The 18,937-nt window shown below is 36.1% G+C and overlaps 1 protein-coding gene across 1 annotated transcript in view; it reads left to right on the forward strand.

Annotated features, from left to right (window-relative positions):
• HCRTR2 (hypocretin receptor 2) overlaps nucleotides 1–18,937 on the forward strand; it is a 111,263-nt gene that overhangs the window by 85,918 nt on the left and 6,408 nt on the right. The gene's annotated exons all lie outside the window — the stretch shown is intronic.

Genomic DNA, 18,937 nt, shown 5'->3' on the forward strand with positions numbered 1-18,937 from the left:
TTGATTAAAATACCTTAACAATATATGCTATTATTTGTCATTTCAACTAATTCTGTTTATAGATCTAAAATAACAAGTATGTGTTGAATCCATGTATGTGACTACTTTCTTAAAGAGATATCTTTCATAGTACTTTTTTAAAAAGATTTTATTTATTTATTTTTTGAAAGAGAGAGAGAGTGCAAAAGGGGGAAGGAGCAGAAGGAAAGGGAGAGAGAGGATCTCAATCAGACTCCATGCCAAGCATGGAGCCTGACATGGGGCTCAGTCTCATAACTCTGAGATTGTGACCTGAGCTGAAATCAAGAGTTGGACACTTAACTGACTGAGCCACTCAGGTGCCCCATTTTCATAGTACTTTTCAATAACATTATAATGATCTTCTGTATTTATTTATCTGCTCTACTCTAAAGCTAAAGACAGTACACTCTAGCCTTTATCTTGTATCCCTCCAATTTGTATATGCTTAGAACATATCAGTTGCTCAATTAATACTTCCTAAGAAAAACATGAGTAGAAGAATAAGAGAAGGTTCTGGGAACATTTCGATAGAAGAGAAGATTGGGGAATCCATTTCTCATTAATCAGATAACTATTCATAGAAAAACTGGAATTTGAAAAATTTCTTGAAAGAGAAAAAGCATTTAATGAGCATATAGGAATGAAGATACTTTAGATTGAGATTGAGATTTTGACCAGGAATGTTCAGTGTTAAGAGCATTCCCTTACTTCCATATTTTTTACTAGTAAGTGTGTACTATATATAATAGATGTTTTTATTTATTTATTCATTTATGTCCAGATTGACATAACTTTAAAACTCTTTGGGGGTACCTAAATCTGTCTTTTTCATCATTGAATCCCCAACACTTAACATGGTATCTTGCACTAAGAAAGTATTCCAAAAAACGTTGAATAGATAACTACTAAACTCCAGCCAGTTTATTTCTCCATTCTTTAAGCTTATAGTTCTTCATGTCTCAAACTCTAAAGTAAGTTCAAAATTGTATTGCAGGTTTAGAAATAACCCACATTCTTTTGATGAATTGTTCTGGTTAGAACAAACCATATGATCTGAAAGATTTGCAATAAAATGCTTGGGCTGTGAAACTAAAAACATTTACAAAACAGATTGGAATGGAAAATGACAAGTTCAGCTGAGCTCACTTTAGCAGCCACAATAAAGTAAATTAACCCCAAATGGGTGATTATGTAGAATTCTGCTTGAGCAACTCTCAATTTCCAACTGTTGATGTCTATAAACAGAGTTCCAAAGCCTTATGTGTGCCATAGGCTACATCCAGTGAGCCATCAAATGGAGGGCCTATCCTATTTGCTTAAAATTACAGATGCATGGAATCTGTTACATACTTTAGAATTTGTCAGCATAAGATTATTAGTGAGCAAAGTGTGTGACCTTGTCTGACTTTCTCAAGAACTTTCAGCTTTGTTAAAAGAATTAACCAGTGCTTTGTTATAATCAATGACTTAAATTCTTTTTGACAATGTGACTCAGGGAATTCAGTCAGTCTGGAAATTCTACAGACTCTTCTCTAAAAGTCCTCTTTTTAAGACCCACTTAATCTTGGTTTGTGTGACTCTATCAATGTTCTTTCCAGTTCTAGACCTCAGATAATTCAACATTTAATTTTTTTCTTTTTTTTTTTACTTTTATTTTTTTATTGTTATGTTAATCCCCATAATTTACATCGTTAGTTTTAGATGTAGTGTTCCATGATTCATTGTTTGTGCATAACACCCAGTGCTCCATGCAGAACATGCCCTCCTCAATATCCATCACCAGGCTAACCCATCCTCCCACCCCCCTCCCCTCTAGAACCCTCAGTTTGTTTTTCAGAGTCCATCATCTTTCATGGTTCGTCTACCCCTCCGATTTCCCCCCCTTCATTCTTCCCCTCCTGCTATCTTCTTCTTCTTTTTTTTTCTTAAAAATTTTGCATTATTTGTTTCAGAGGTACAGATCTGAGATTCAACAGTCTTGCACAATTCACAGCGCTTACCAGAGCACATACCCTCCCCAGTGTCTATCACCCAGTCACCCCGTGCCTCCCACCCCAACCCCCACTCCAGCAACCCTCAGTTTGTTTCCTAATATTAAGAATTCCTCATATCAGTGAGGTCATATGATACATGTCTTTCTCTGTTTGACTTATTTCGCTCAGCATAATACCCTCTAGTTCCATCCACGTCATTGCAAATGGCAAGATCTCATTCCTTTTGATGGCTGCATAATATTCCATTGTATATATATACCACATCTTCTTTATCCATTCATCTGTCGATGGACATCTTGGCTCTTTCCACAGTTTGGCTATTGTGGACATTGCTGCTATAAACATCGGGGTGCATGTACCTCTTCAGATCACTACATTTGTATCTTTGGGGTAAATACCCAGTACTGCAATTGCTGGATCATATGGTAGCTCTATTTTCAACTTTTTGAGGAACCTCCATACTGTTTTCCAGAGTGGCTGCACCAGCTTGCATTCCCACCCACAGTGTAGGAGGGTTCCCCTTTCTCCACATCCCCACCAAGATCTGTCGTTTCCTGACTTGTTAATTTTAGCCATTCTGACTGGTGTGAGGTGGTATCTCATTGAGGCTTTGATTTGGATTTCCCTGATGCCAAGCGATGTTGAGCACTTTTTCATGTGTCTGTTGGCCATTTGGATGTCTTCTTTGGAAAAATGTCTGTTCATGTCTTCTGCCCATTTCTTGATTGGATTCTTTGTTCTTTGGGTGTTGAGTTTGATAAGTTCCTTATAGATTTTGGATACTAGCCCTTTATCTGATATGTCATTTGCAAATATCTTCTCCCATTCTGTTGGTTGTCTTTTGGTTTTGTTGACTGTTTCCTTTGCTTTGCAAAAGCTTTTTATCTTGATGAAGTCCCAATAGTTCATTTTTGCCCTTGCTTTCCTTGCCTTTGATGATGTTTCTAGGAAGAAGTTGCTGTGGCTGAGGTCAAAGAGGTTGCTGCCTGTGTTGTCCTTTAGGATTTTGATGGACTCCTGTCTCACATTGAGGTCTTTCAACCATTTGGAGTCTATTTTTGTGTGTGGTGTAAGGAGATGGTCCAGTTTCATTCATTTGCATGTGGCTATCCAATTTTCCAAATACCATTTGTTGAAGAGACTGTCTTTTTTCCATTGGACATTCTTTCCTGTGTCAAAGATGAGTTGACCATAGAGTTGAGGGTCTATTTCTGGGCTCTCTATTCTATTCCATTGATCTATGTGTCTGTTTTTGTTGCAGTACCATACTGTCTTGATGATGACAGCTTTGTAATAGAGCTGGAAGTCCGGAATTGTGATGCCGCCAGCTTTGCTTTTCTTTTTCAACATTCCTCTGGCTATGCGGGGTCTTTTCTGGTTCCATACAAATTTTAGGATTATTTGTTCCATTTCTTTGAAAAAAGTGGATGGTATTTTGATGGGGATTGCATTGAATGTGTAGATTGCTCTAGGTAGCATTGACATCTTCACGGTATTTGTTCTTCCAATCCATGAGCATGGAACGTTTTTCCATTTCTTTGTGTCTTCCTCAATTTCTTTCATGAGTATTTTATAGTTTTCTGAGTACAGATCCTTTGTCTCTTTGGTTAGATTTATTCCTAGGTATCTTATGGTTTTGGATGCAATTGTAAATGGGATCGACTCCTTAATTTCTCTTTCTTCTGTCTTGTTGTTGGTGTATAGGAATGCCACTGATTTCTGTGCATTGATTTTATATCCTGCCACTTTACTGAATTCCTGTATGAGTTCTAGCAGTTTTGGGGTGGAGTCTTTGGGGTTTTCCACATAAAGTATCATATCATCTGCAAAGAGTGAGAGTTTGACTTCTTCTTTGCCGATTTGGATGCCTTTGATTTCTTTTTGTTGTCTGATTGCTGTGGCTAGGACTTCTAATACTATGTTGAAGAGCAGTGGTGATAGTGGACATCCCTGCCACGTTCCTGACCTTAGGGGGAAAGCTCTCAGTTTTTCCCCATTGAGAATGATATTCACTGTGGGTTTTTCATAGATGGCTTTTATGATATTGAGGTATGTACCCTCTATCCCTATACTCTGAAGAGTTTTGATCAAGAAGGAAGCTGTACTTTATCAAATGCTTTTTCTGCATCTATTGAGAGGATCATATGATTCTTGTTCTTTCTTTTGTTAATGTATTGTATCACATTGATTGATTTGTGGATGTTGAACCAACCTTGCAGCCCAGGGATAAATCCCACTTGGTCGTGGTGAATAATCCTTTTAATGTACTGTTGGATCCTATTGGCTAGTATTTTGGTGAGAATTTTTGCGTCCAAGTTCATCAGGGATATTGGTCTGTAATTCTCCTTTTTGATGGGGTCTTTATCTGGTTTTGGAATCAAGGTAATGGTGGCCTCATAAAATGACTTTGGAAGTTTTCCTTCCATTTCTATTTTTTGGAACAGTTTCAGAAGAATAGGTATTAATTCTTCTTTAAATGTTTGGTAGAATTCCCCTGGGAAGCCATCTGGCCCTGGGCTTTTGTTTGTTGGGAGATTTTTGATGACTGCTTCAATTTCCTTAGTGGTTATAGGTCTGTTCAGGTTTTCTATTTCTTCCTGGTTCAGTTTTGGTAGTAAATACATCTCTAGGAATGCATCCATTTCTTCCAGGTTATCTAATTTGCTGGCATAGAGTTGCTCATAATATGTTCTTATAATTGTTTGTATTTCTTTGGTGTTGGTTGTGATCTCTCCTCTTTCATTCATGATTTTGTTGATTTGGGTCCTTTCTCTTTTCTTTCCGATAAGTCTGGCCAGGGGTTTATCAATCTTGTTAATTCTTTCAAAGAACCAGCTCCTAGTTTTGTTGATCTGTTCTACTGTTCTTTTGGTTTCTATTTCATTGATTTCTGCTCTGATCTTTATTATTTCTCTTCTCCTGCTGGGTTTAGGTTTTATTTGCTGTTCTTTCTCCAGCTCCTTTAGGTGGAGGGTTAGGTTGTGTACTTGAAACCTTTCTTGTTTCTTGAGAAAGGCTTGTATTGCTATATACTTTCCTCTTAGGACTGCCTTTGCTGCATCCCAAAGATTTTGAATAGTTGTGTTTTCATTTTCATTGGTTTCCATGAATTTTTTAAATTCTTCTTTAATTTCCTGGTTGACCCATTCATTCTTTAGTAGGATGCTCTTTAGCCTCCATGTATTTGAGTTCTTTCCGACTTTCCTCTTGTGATTGAGTTCTAGTTTCAAAGCATTGTGGTCTGAAAATAGGCAGGGAATGATCCCAATCTTTTGGTACCGTTTGAGACCTGATTTATGACCTAGGATGTGATCTATTCTGGAGAATATTCCATGGGCACTAGAGAAGAATGTGTATTCTGTTGCTTTGGGATGGAATGTTCTGAATATGTCTGTGAAGTCCATTTGGTCCAGTGTGTCATTTAAAGTCTTTATTTCCTTGTTGATCTTTTGCTTAGATGATCTGTCCATTTCAGTGAGGGGGGTGTTAAAGTCCCCCACTATTATTGTATTGTTGTCAATGTGTTTCTTTGCTTTTGTTATTAATTGCCTTATATAATTGGCTGCTCCCAAGTTAGGGGTACAGATATTTACAATTGTTAGATCTTCTTGTTGGATAGACCCTTTAAGTAGGATATAGTGTCCTTCCTCATCTCTTATTATAGTCTTTGGTTTAAAATCTAATTTGTCTGATATAAGGATTGCCACCCCAGCTTTCTTTTGGTGTCCATTAGCATGGTAAACGGTTTTCCACTCCCTCACTTTCAATCTGGGGTTGTCTTTGGGTCTAAAATGAGTCTCTTGCAGACAGCATATCAGTCGGTCTTATTTTTTAATCCAATCTGATAGCCTGTGTCTTTTGATTGGGGGCATTTAGCCCATTTATATTCAGGGTAACTATTGAAAGATAGGAATTTAGTGCCATTGTATTGCCTGTAAGGTGACTGTTACTGTATATTGTCTGTGTTCCTTTCTATGTTGCTTTTAGGCTCTCTCTTTGCTTAGAGGACCCCTTTCAATATTTCTTGTAGGGCTATTTTCATGTTTGCAAATTCCTTTAGTTTTTGTTTGTCCTGGAAGCTTTTTATCTCTTCTTCTATTTTCAATGACAGCCTAGCTGGATAGAGTATTCTTGGCTGCATATTTTTCTCATTTAGTGCTCTGAAAATATCCTGCCAGTCCTTTCTGGCCTGCCAGGTCTCTGTGGATAGGTCTGTTGCCAATCTAATGTTTCTACTATTGTAGGTTACATACCTCTTCTCCCGAGCTGCTTTCAGGATTTTCTCTTTGTCTCTGAGATTTGTCAGTTTTACTATTAGATGTTGGGGTGTTGACCTATTTTTATTGATTTTGAGAGGGGTTCTCTGTGCTTCCTGGATTTTGATGCCTGTTTCCTTCCCCAAATTAGGGAAGTTCTCTGTTATAATTTGCTCCAATATACCTTCTGCCCCTCTCTCTCTTTCTTCTTCTTCTGGGATCCCAATTATTCTAATGTTGTTTTGTCTTATGGTATCACTTATCTCTCGAATTCTGCCCTCGTGATCCAGTAGTTGTTTATCTTTCTTTTTCTCAGCTTCTTTATTTTCCATCATTTGGTCTTCTCTATCACTGATTCTCTCTTCTGCCTCATTTATCCTAGCAGTTAGCGCCCCCATATTTGATTGCACCTCATTAATAGCCTTTTTGATTTCTACTTGGTTAGATTTTAGCTCTTTTACTTCTCCAGAAAGGGTTTCTCTAATAACTTCCATGCTTTTTTCAAGCCCAGCTAGTATCTTTAAAGTGATGATTCTGAACTCTAGATCTGACGTCATACTAATGTCCGTATTGAGTAGGTCCCTGGCAGTCGGTACTACCTCTTGTTCTTTTTGTTGAGATGATTTTTTCCGTCTTGTCATTTTGTCCAGAGGAGAATAGATTAATGAGAGAACAAAATGCTAACAGGGTAACAACGTTCCCAGAAAATATACTCTAAACAAATTAGAAAAGACCTGAAGCAGTGGGAAAAGAGAGGGAAAGAGAGAAAAAAGAAAAAGAAAAAAAGAAGGAAACGAAAAAGATAAAGATAAAAACAAACAAAAACAGAACAAAACAAAACAAAACAAAAACAGAATGTGATCAAATATGATCAGGCTGGTATATAGATCAGTGCCACACACTAGATTTTGGGTGTATTTGGTCTGTTAGAAGAAAGTGCTTCCCAAAATTTTAAAGAAAGAAAAACTTATATATGTACAAAAATAAGGGTTGATATGATGAAGGGATGGAATATGACTGTAAAGATGGAAATTATAAAAAATTTTATAAAAGGAATTGATAAGAAGTTGTTTGAAAAAAGGAAGAAGAGGATTTAAAAAAAAAAGAAAAAAAAAGGGAGAGAATGTGATCAGGCAGGGGAGTAGAAAAAAACCATACACTAGAGATTTAGGGTATATTTTGATCTGTTAGAAGAAACTATCTCAAAATTTTAAAGAGAGAACAACTTATATATATATATATATATATATATGCCAAAAATACGGGTAACTACTATGAAGGGATAGAATATGACTCTAAAAAAGAAAAATAAAAATGTTTTTTTTTAAAAAAGGGATTGATAAGATGTTGGTTGAAAAATGGAAAAAGAAAAATTAAAAAAAAAAAGACAGTTAAAAAAAAATTAACTTTGAAAGACTAAAGAATCATGGGAAAAGGCCATGAATTCTATGTGCATTATTCCCCTAACGCTGGAGTTCTGCCGTTCTCATTGATTGGTAAACTTGGTCTTGGCTGGCTGTTCTCTCTGATCTTCTGGGGGAGGGGCCTGTTGCCGTGGTTTCCAAAAGTCTTTGCCGGAGGCTGAATTGCCCCGCCCTTGCCCAGTCCGGGCTAAGTAATCTGCTCGGGTTTGCTCTCCAGAGCTTTTATTCCCTGCAAGCTTTCCATACAGCTTTGGAGGCGGAGAGTGAAAATGGCAGCCTCCCAATCTCTGCCTCGGAGGAGCCGAGAACTCGGGCCCCACTCCTCAGTGAGCCCCCAGAGAAAAGCCACCAGTCATTCCCATCTCCCTGGTCTCTGGCCATTCTCTGTGCTCATGCGGCCTGTGACCATGTGTTTGTATCTCTGGCACCCGACCCCATGTGGAGTCTCCAAACCCCGCAGATCCCTGCAGTGCGCTCCCGCACCTCTCCTCCTGGGGGAAGAAGGTGAGTCTCCCCGGATCTGCCACTTGTTGGGTCCCTGCTGGAGGAGCAGTGTGCCGTGGATCACGGTTTATGGCAACCCCAAGCTGAGAGCCTGCACCTCGGCTCCGTCTCTGCAGCCGGCTTCCCCGCTCCAATACCTTGGAGCTCTGCCACACTCAGGCACCCCCGGTCTTTCTGTAACCCCGAGGATCCTGAGACCACACTGTCCCGAGGGTTCCATCCCCCGCTTAGCCACTGAAGTGAGGTCCCTAAGCGGAGCCAACTTCTAAAAGTTCCGACTTTGTGCTCCGGGGCTCTATCACTTGCCAGAAGCGGCCGACGGAGGCCCCTCCCCCGCCATCTATCCTCCCGAATATCTCCTCAGATTCACTTCTCTGCATGTCCTACCTTCCAGAAAGTGGTCCCTTTTCTGTTCAGAGAGTTGTTGCTCTTCTTTTCTTCGATCTCCTGTTGAGTTCGTAGGTGTTCAGATTGGTTTGATCCCTATCCAGCTGAATTCCTGAGAGGAGACGAAATCCAGGTCTCCTACTCCTCCGCCATCTTGCTCTGCCCCCCCAACATTTAAATTTTAATCATCATGTGAATTCCTGTTAACTCATTCCAAAATATTCCAAAATATTTGGTAAGCACCCACTATGTGTCTTATATTGTTGGAGGAACTGGGGATGAACCATAATTGATATTTGAGTCTGAACTAAATTTCAACTTACCAGGGAGTGTAACTTTGAAAAACTTTTCCTGTCCCAATTTTCCTCACAGTCTTTTATACTATTCTATATTCTTCAACATTCTCCAAGAAAACTTAATTAATATTAGTCAGCCTAGTGTGAGGGAATAGTCAGTAAACTAATTGCAGAGGCAGAAGCAAAAGGTGATAGCTCAAGTTCACACAGAGCAATAAAGAGCACTAGTGAAAGTAACTACATAGGTAAACATGAAAGAGAGTATAAATGTATTTTTCTTTGTAATAGTTTTTTTTCTCCTACTTAAGAGATAACAGCATAAAGCAATAATTATAAAACTGTAAAGATTCAGCTTGTAATATAAAGATGTAATCAAAAGAAAGGAGACAGGACTGAAGCTAGTTTGGAGCAAAACTTTTATACACTATTAAAATTAAATTACCATTAATCCAAATATTACTTAGGTTGTTAATTGTAACTCTCAGGGCAACCGCCAAGAAAATAACTCAGAAAACTATAGTGAAAGAAAAAAAAAAAAGAGCATTAAAATGGTATACTAGAAAATACTTATTTCACACAAAATAAAGCAGCAATGGAGGAAAAGAGGAACAAAATAGACAAAATATATATAAAAACAAAGCAAAATGACAGATGTAAATTATTCCTTTTCAATAATTAAATTAATAATTAATTAAATTCAGTAACTAAATGTAAATGAATAAAACACTCCAGAGATTGGGAGAATAGATCAAACGAACAAACATAAAATGATCCAACTCTATGCTATCTTCAAAAGACACATCTTATATTCAAAGACACAAATAGGTTAAATGTAAAAAGTGGGGAAAAATGTTTACTATGCAAACAATAACAAAAGAAAGCTGAGGTAGCTGTAGTAATATTAAAGGAAGCTTTACCAAAACTGTGACTGTCAGGGCAGCTGGCTAGCTCATTCAGTGGAGCACACAACTCTTGATCTTCTGGTTGTGAGTTTGAATCCCATGTTGGGTGTAGAGATTACTTAAAAATAAAATTTTGGTGGGTGGCTCAGGTGGCTAAGCAATTAACTCTTGGTTTTGGCTCAGGTCATGATCTCAGGCTTGTGGGATTGAGCCCCATATCAGGCTCCAAGCTCAGTGGAGAGTCTGCTTCTCTCCCTCTCGCCCCTCCTCCACATTTCTTGTGCATGTTCTCTCATAAATAAATCTTTAAAAAAAATCAATAGATAAAAGTCAATGAAACTGAAAATTGGTTCTTTGAAAAGATAAGATATAATTACAAGAGAAAAGAGAAAAGATTCAGATCACTAAAATCAGAAGTAAAAGAGGGACATTACCACAGATGTTACAGAAATAGAAAGAGTAAGAGAATACTATTAAAGAGGACACGTACTGAATGGAGCACTGGGTGTTATACGCAAACAATGAATCATGGAACACTACATCAAAAACTAATGATGTAATGTATGGTGATTAACATAATAAAATAAAAAATGAAAAAGAATACTATGAATAATTGTATGCCAACAAAGTAGATAGCATGATAAAATGGACAAATTCATAGAAAGACACAAACTACTGAAACTGTCTAAAGGAGAATTAGAAAATCTGAATAGACCTATTACAAGTAAAGAGGTTAAATTAATAATAAAGAAATTTCCCACAGAAAAAGCCCAGGTGGCTTCACTATTGAATTCTACCAAATGTTTAAAGGATAATTAACACCAAACCTTCACAAACTCTTTGAAAAAACAGGAGAGGAGGAAACACTCCCTACCTCATTCCATAAAGCCAGAATTACACTACTATTAAAACTAGACAAAGATACCACAAAAAAACCATAAATTAATATACTTATGAATACAGAGTAGTATACTCAACAAAATACTAGCAAACCAAACCCAACATATAAAAAAAGGTTATACATGATGACCAAGTGTGATTTAGCTCAGCAATGCAATGTGTGTTTAACATATGAAAATCTAGCAGAGTAATACAACATTAGCAGATAAAACTCAAAACCCACATGACATGATCATCTCAATAAATGCAGCAAAAGCTTTTGACAAAATACAACACCCGTTCAAGATAAAAGCACTTAACCAAATAGAAATAAAAAAGATTTCTTCAATTTGATAATAAGGTCTACAAAACCCCACAGCTAACATCATATTTAATAGTGAAAGACTGAATATTCCCCTGCCAGGATCAGGAAGAAGATAGGGATGTTTGATCTTATCAGTTCTATTTAATATTGAGTAGTACTAGATTCTATCCAAGTCAGTTATTCAAGAAATAATATTAAGAATAATAACAAAATGCATCAAGAATGAAAAGTAAGAAGTAAACTAACTCTGTAGATTACATGATACTGTATATGGAAAATCCTAAAGAATCTACATGCAAAAAAATTAAAAACAAGTTCAGCCAGTTTTGAAAATAATAGATCAACAGACAAAAATTAATTTCATTTCTATAAACTAGCAAAGAACAATCCAAAAAATGGAATTAACAAAACAATTCCATTTAAAATAGCTCTAAAAAGAGTAAAACATTTAGCAATAAGTCTAATAGAAGAAATACCTAACATATACAATTACATAGTATCATTTAAAAATTAAAGAAGGACTACATAAATGAAATGACATTTCATGTTCATAGATTGGAAGACTTAATATTGTTAAGATAGAAAAATTCCTCAAATTGATCTATGGATTCATCACAATTCCTATCAAACACCCAGCTGTCTTGTTTGTTTGTTTTTGAACAAATTGGCAAATAGTACTAAAATCAATATAAATATGCAAGGGATCAGGAATGGCCAAAATGATCTTCATAAAGATGAACGAAGTTGGAAAACTCACTTCTCAATGTCAAAACTTATTATAAAACTAGAGTAATCAAGATAGTATAGTACTTGCAAACAGATAGTCATATAGATCAATGAAATAGAACTCAAAGTCTGGAAATAAACCCTTATATTTATGGTTAATTGATTTTTGACAAGACTCTCATCACAATTCAATGGGGAAAATCATAGTCTTGTCATCAAATGGGGTTGGGACAGCTCTATATACTCAAAAGAATGGAATTGGATGTCACCTTACACCATACATAATATTTACCTCAGAATAGGTTGTAGACTTAAATATAAGAACTAATACAGATCTTCTTCAACTTACAGTGACATTACATCCCAATAAACCCATCATAAATTGAAAATAACCTAAGTCAAAAATGCATTTAATACACTAACCTGTATAGAACATCATAGCTTAGCCTAAACTACTTTAATGTGCTCAGAACACTTAAATTAGCCTACATTTGGGCAAAATCATCTAACATAAAACCTACCTTATAATAAAGTGTTGAACATCTTACGTAATTTATTAAGTACTGTACTGAAAGTAAAAAACAGAATGGTTGTAAATGTATCAATTGTTTACCTTCATGAATTCATGGCTGATGGGGAGCTGAAGCTCACTGCCACTGCATAGAATCATGAGAGATTATCATACCACAGTAACTAACCTAGGAAGAGATCAAAATTCAAAATTCAAAGTACAATTTCTGAATGTATATTACTTTTGTACCATCATAAATTCAAAAAATCATAGGTCAAACCATTGTAAGTCAGAGGCCATCTGTGCTATGAAACTCTTAGAAGAAAACACATTCATTTTATGTCTGTGGTCAGACATCATTATGACCTTGGTTAGGCTAATGGTTTAAATGACACCAAAACCACAAGCAAAAAAAAAATTTAAAAATAGATAAATTGGATGCTATTGAAATAAAAACATTTGGGGTGCCTGGGTGGCTCAGTCAGTTAACCGGCTGCCTTCAGCTCAGGTCATGATCTCAGGCTCCTGGGATCCAGCCCTGCTTCGGGCTCCCTGCTCAGTGGGGAGTCTGCTCCTCCCTCTCCCTATGTGCTCTCTCTCCCTCTCTCTCTTTCAAATAAATAAATAAAATCTTTAAAAAAAGAAATAAAAACATTTGTACTTCAAAGCATACCATGAGGAAAGTGAAAAGGCAATTCACAGAATGAGAGAAAATATGTGCAAATTACATATATGATAAAAGACATATCCAAAATATATAAAGAACTCTTCTGATTCAACAATAAAAAGAAATAACCCATTAAAAGTAGGAAAGATTTGAATAAACATTTCTCCAAAGAAGATATACAAATGGCCAATATGCACATGAAAAGATGTAATTATTAGGAAAAGAGAAAATCAAAACTACAGTGAGATACCTTTTCACACTCAACAGGATGGCTGAAATAATTTTTTTTAAAAGATAATTATTGGTGAGAATGTGGAGAAATTAGTACTCTCATTATATGGCTGGAAAATGGAAAAATGTAAAAGTAGAAAATGATGCAGCTACTTTGGAAAATGGTTTGGCCCTTTCTCAAAATCTTAAAGGATTACCATGTGACCTACTAGTTTAATCCTTAAGTATATACCCAAGAGAATTGAAAATATGTCCACATAAAAACTTACACATTATTGTTCATAGCAGCATTATACATAGTAGCCAAAAAGTGGAAATAAACCAAATGTCCATTAATGGATGAATGGGTGTGGTATATGTGTACAATAGAATATTATTTAGCTATAAAAAGTAATGAAATATTGATACATACTACAACATGGATGAATCTTGAAATTATTGTTAAGTGAAAATAGCCACACACAAAAGACCACATATTTTATGATTCAGTTCACATGAAATGTAGAGAAGAGGCAAATTTATAGAACCAGAAAGATTTGTAGTTGCAGAGGGTAGTAGGATGGGGTGATGGGAAGTGACAGATAATAGGTTTGGAGTTTCATTTCCAGGTGATGAAAATATTCTGGAATTAGACAGTGATAGTGTGATAATTGCACAACTTTGTTCATACACTAAAACCTACTTAACTGTATCCCTTAAAAGGTGAGTTTTAGCATATAAATTCATCTCAGTAAATCTGTTTTTTAAAAAAGAGAACAAAAAATAATGGGTTTTTTAAAATAAGAAAAAAAAGATGGAGGCAATTCTTTCAGGAAATTGTTCTGCTCAAAGTCGGGGGAAGGAAAAAAGGTTAAACACAATTCAACCTGTTGATGCAATGAGAATATATCATGGGAACTATCCAAAGATTGCGACTAAAGATTTTAAGGTCCATAGAAATACAGATGCATGAGAGGACCTAGTCAGTAAAAACCATTTGTTGGATTCCAGGAAGGAAAGGGGAAGCCAGTTTCTACAAAGAAGAGCTAATTGTGTGATGGAGTAATGTTGACAGACAACACATCTGGGGATGGACAAAGGACAGGAGCCTTGAGTTTGGGAGTTGGGTGAGAGAATCATGGACAGCAGTTGTAGTCCATATGGGTTGTCTGTAGGACTTGAAACTAGAGCTTTCTATTTTGAGAATGAAGTCAAGAGATGGGACAGATAGAATAGTTATGATCGTCATCATGCAGACTTAGCATGCTCATCTAAATTCTAAAAGGTCTTGCCAGGGTTAAAAAAAAAAGTCAAGAAGTCATGAAGTTAAATGGAAAAAAAGTCACTGGGTCTTGGAGCTCAATCATTCTCAAATGATAGTATAAGGAATAAGAAAAAGTCCCATTGTTCCTGCCAGACAGAAAGAGAAAAGTATGAGATTATTGTTTCATATGAGATAGCACCTACCAAGTATCAGTTACACTCTATTATGATGAAATAGGTAATGAGCTAAAGAATAGAAGAAAGATAAAGACCTGTCCTCCTGGAGCAGGCATTTTTAAGTACTAAGAAAAAACATCATCCTAACTCTCAGACTCCTCCAGTTACTAACTTAACTCTTTGCTCTTCCTCCTCCTCCTAGCTAAAATTCATGGCTTTTCCATTTGTTGGCTCCTTTTCTCACCATCTCCCACCCTCACTGATTTCTCAGCCCACTTTATTCTTATTAAAATCCTATCATTACACTGAAACAGCTCCCACTTGAAGTCATCAATGATTTCCAAAAAATGTTTCCCTAAGGATTTTTTGCTTGATCATTTGCCAGCATTGAATAATGTTGTTCATGGTTTCACTGTTCACATACTACCATAGCCCTCCTATCTGTCTTTCTGCTTCTCTTCACTTTGAATATTTATACTCCTTTCCCTGGCTGTTAAGTGACTTTTTACTAGGTTCCTTCATAACTGCACAGAATTTTTTTAGGTGATGTATTTTCCAAGCATTTTTTTAATGAGGTGATTTCCCAAATTGTATTTATCAGACTGGTCCTCTTCTTTTTTCTGAGATACACACAATCCCATATACATACATATACATATGTATATGACTTTACTGTAAATCTCAAAATCCGATGATATGAATTTATGAAAGGGTATGTTAAAGGTTATGAATCAACAGCCAGATAAAGAGATACACAGAGCAAGGAGCTTCCATGTCCTCTCCAGGTATGCCATTCACCACGCATCTCCATATGTTCACCAACTTGGAGACTCTCTGAAACCAATGGTCCTTTTGGGTTTTTATAGAGGCTTCATTATGTCATCATGATTGACTAAGTCATTGTCAATTGGTTGATTCAGCTCCAGCTCCTTTCTCCTTCCCAGAGGTCAGAGGGTGGGACTGAAATTTATCATCCTTTAATAGTTGGTCCTCCTGGCAACTAGTTCCTGACCTTAAGTTACCTTCATTAATAAGACACCCATTTCACCTTTTATGCCTCTGAAGCATTTTCAGGAACTGTAGATGAAGACGAAATATATCTGGGAAATATATTTTGGTCATCTAAACCATGACATATATGTTATAAATCATTTTATCACAGAAATACAAGGGATTGTTTATTGATTTGGAGTACTGCATATTGCTAAATTCAGGTATTAGTTCTAGTAGAGTTTTGGAAATTCCTTAGGATTTACTTTGTAAGCAATATGGCTCCTCAATAAAATCAATCTATATACCTTTTATCTATTTTTCTTGTTTTCTTATACTGGTTGAGACATCCAGTATAATGTTGAGTAGAAGCACTGAGAAAAGACTTCATTGTTTTGTTCTCAGTTTTAAAGGAAAGTGTTCATATTTTCCCATTAGGTAGGATGATAGCTGAAGACTTTTTTATACATGCCCTTTACCAGGTGGATAAAGTTTCCTCGTCTTACTAGTTTACTAATTTTTTACTGAAATTTTTATCATGAAAAGGTGTTGAATTTTTCAAATGCGTTTCCTTTATTTATTGAGATGGTCATATTTTTGTCTCTTATTCTGTTAATATAAATTGCATTGATTAATTTTTGAATGTTAAATCAACACTGCATTGCTGGAATAAATCTAATTGATTAGTTTAGTAAATTTTATTATCCTTTTTGTATATTTCTAAGTATGATTTGATAATATATTAAGGAATTTTTCATCTCTATTCATGAGAGATATTTAGTCGATTGTTTTCTTTTGTTGGCATGTCTTTGATTATTAGGGTATCTGTAGTGTTATAAAATTATTCGGAAAGTATTATTGTTTCTTTGAATTTCAGAAAGAGTCTACATAAGATCTATATTATTTATTTTTTACCATTTGATTGAATTCATTAATGAACCTATCTGGACCTGGAGTTTTTGTGTAGCATAGTTTGGAATCATAGTGCCAATTTCGGTAATCTTTAGTGTCAGTTTTGGTAATCTTTGTTTTTCAAGGTTATTTACCCATCTCACTTAAGTTTGCAAATTTATTCATTATTCATAATATCCTCTATTCTTCTTTTAATGTATGCAGCATGTTTCCCTTTTCGTATAAATTAATCCTAGTCACAAATACGGCTTAAGAAAGGGCAGGTTCCAAGGTCCATCATTTACATGATATTTCCAATTCATAATTGTGGTAATAACTCTTCCAAGATGTATTTTCATATCAAAGATGATTTTAAAGTTTATTTACAATAGTGGAATAAAAGTGGAGTGTGTGTGTGTGTGCGTGTGTGTGTGTATGCATATGCACACACATGTTTTACACAGATGGATTGTTGAGCCCTTCCTGAGATGGCAGGGGAAGACCTTCCTACATGGACAGCCTCCCAGGCTGGATTTCTCAATGCCCTTTTGTATGATTATTATTTCATCTAACTAGGCATATATTTAAAAATTTACTGTCTTCCATAACACATTGTGTTGGAAGTTTATAAATGGAAACCTTACATCAGAATGGGAAAAGGTGAGCTTTTCAGTCAGACAGACCTTAGTGCCAATTCTGACTTGTTAGATATAGACATGGATATTTTATTTAACCTTTCTCAATGTCAATAATAGAATTTCTAAAGTTTAAATGATCTATGAGAGATCATTTAGAAAACAGTCCAAGATCATTTAGCAGACATTTATAGGGTTACTCATGCTACAGCTTTTCTGGAACTTTCCAACATCCACTGTGGTTTCTCCTCAATTATTTTATAAATGACTATTTAAAAAGAGACTCACAGAGGAGGAAGGATCCTCAGTGTCCTCCCCACCCCCAACCAGTAATATATATAAGAAAATTTATAGGACCACCACGTATGTGAAAAGGTCAGGCTACATAAAAGAACATAGAGAGACAGAAGACAGATAATTTATCAAACGTTTGTCTATGTAAGGGCAGGTTTTCATTAACTTCATTTGTTTCTTTTTAAGAGAGAATAGTTATGGCTAAAAGAAACTCCGTATTTGTCTGTGTAGAAATCAAAGTAAAATTCTGCTTGCAAAGATTATCTTAAACACACCTGGATCTTGTGATGTATAAAGCAACAGAGTCCGTCCAACGTGCATTCTGAGAGAGCACAGGAACACATGGGTCTGTCCTGGCTAGCAGCACAGAGATAAAAACAACAATTAAATAATCTTAACAGAACATAGATGACCATGGAGTCTTAGTTAGAACCAACAAACGGCTATGGTGTGCTTGTTGGCACATTTTCCTCTTAAAAAATTATGCGTGCTGAATTTTATTGTTTTGCTCACTAAACTCTATCAATCTTCATGAACTTATAATTAAGAAAATATTACACTTGGAAGGACTCCCTGCTATTATCAAATAACTTTGAAAAGAAATGGGAAAGTACAAGTTGTATAACGGTTGTTACAAATTCCAGCTATTTGAAATGTTAATGTAATACCACAAGGGATTCTCACTGTGTTTGTATGCATTTTATTTTTTTTATTTGTTTTAAAGATTTTATTTGTTTATTTGAGAGAGAGAGAGAGAGAGAAAGAGTAAGAGAGTATGAGCAAGAGTGGGGGGACGGGCAGAGGGAGAGGGAGAAGCAGACTCACCACTAAGTAGGGAGCCTTGGGGGCGGGGCGGGCTTGATCCCAAGACTCAGAGATCAGGACCTGAGCAGAAGACAGAGGCTTAACTCATGGGGCCACACTGGGCGCCCCTGTTTGTATGCATTTTTAAGGGCCAGACTAGATCACAAAATGGGTTTCAAGTAATTTCATAACAATAAAGAGTAAGCAACAGAGAATATTTTATTTATTTTTTTATTCTCTTCACTCAAGGTTTCTTTATCTTTTTTTTTTTTTTTTAAAGATTTTTATTTATTTGACAGAGAGAGACAGCGAAAGAGGGAACACAAGCAGGGGGAGTGGGAGAAGGAGAAGCAGCTTCCCGCGGGGCAGGGAGCCTGATGCGGGGCTCGATTCCAGGACCCTGAGATCATGACCTGAGATGAAGACAGACGCTTAACCAATTGAGCCACCCAGGTGCCCCTTCACTCAGTTTCCGTTGGCCAAACCTGAGAAACAAAATCTAATAAAAAGCACTAGGTAGTTAAGTCCTATCTGTCCCTCTGGCAGCAGATGGCAGTATTGATGCATGAAAAAAATGCTTTCGAGTTACTTTTGCAATTACCTGTTACCTTTCCCCTCTCTATACTGAGGTATCTGAGCTGAACTAGAATTCCTAATCAGATAATATGGTTGTTGTCCTTTTACAGCTCTTCTTTGCCAGTTTTTATTTCATTCTCCTTTTAATTAAGAACTGGCTTTGGTTATTAGTTTGCTTGTTTTGTTTTGTTTTTAAGAACAGTTT

This window comes from Mirounga leonina, unplaced genomic scaffold (assembly GCF_011800145.1).
Source record: "Mirounga leonina isolate KUSES-001 unplaced genomic scaffold, KU_Mleo_1.0 Mir_53, whole genome shotgun sequence".
Lineage (NCBI taxonomy): Eukaryota > Metazoa > Chordata > Mammalia > Carnivora > Phocidae > Mirounga > Mirounga leonina.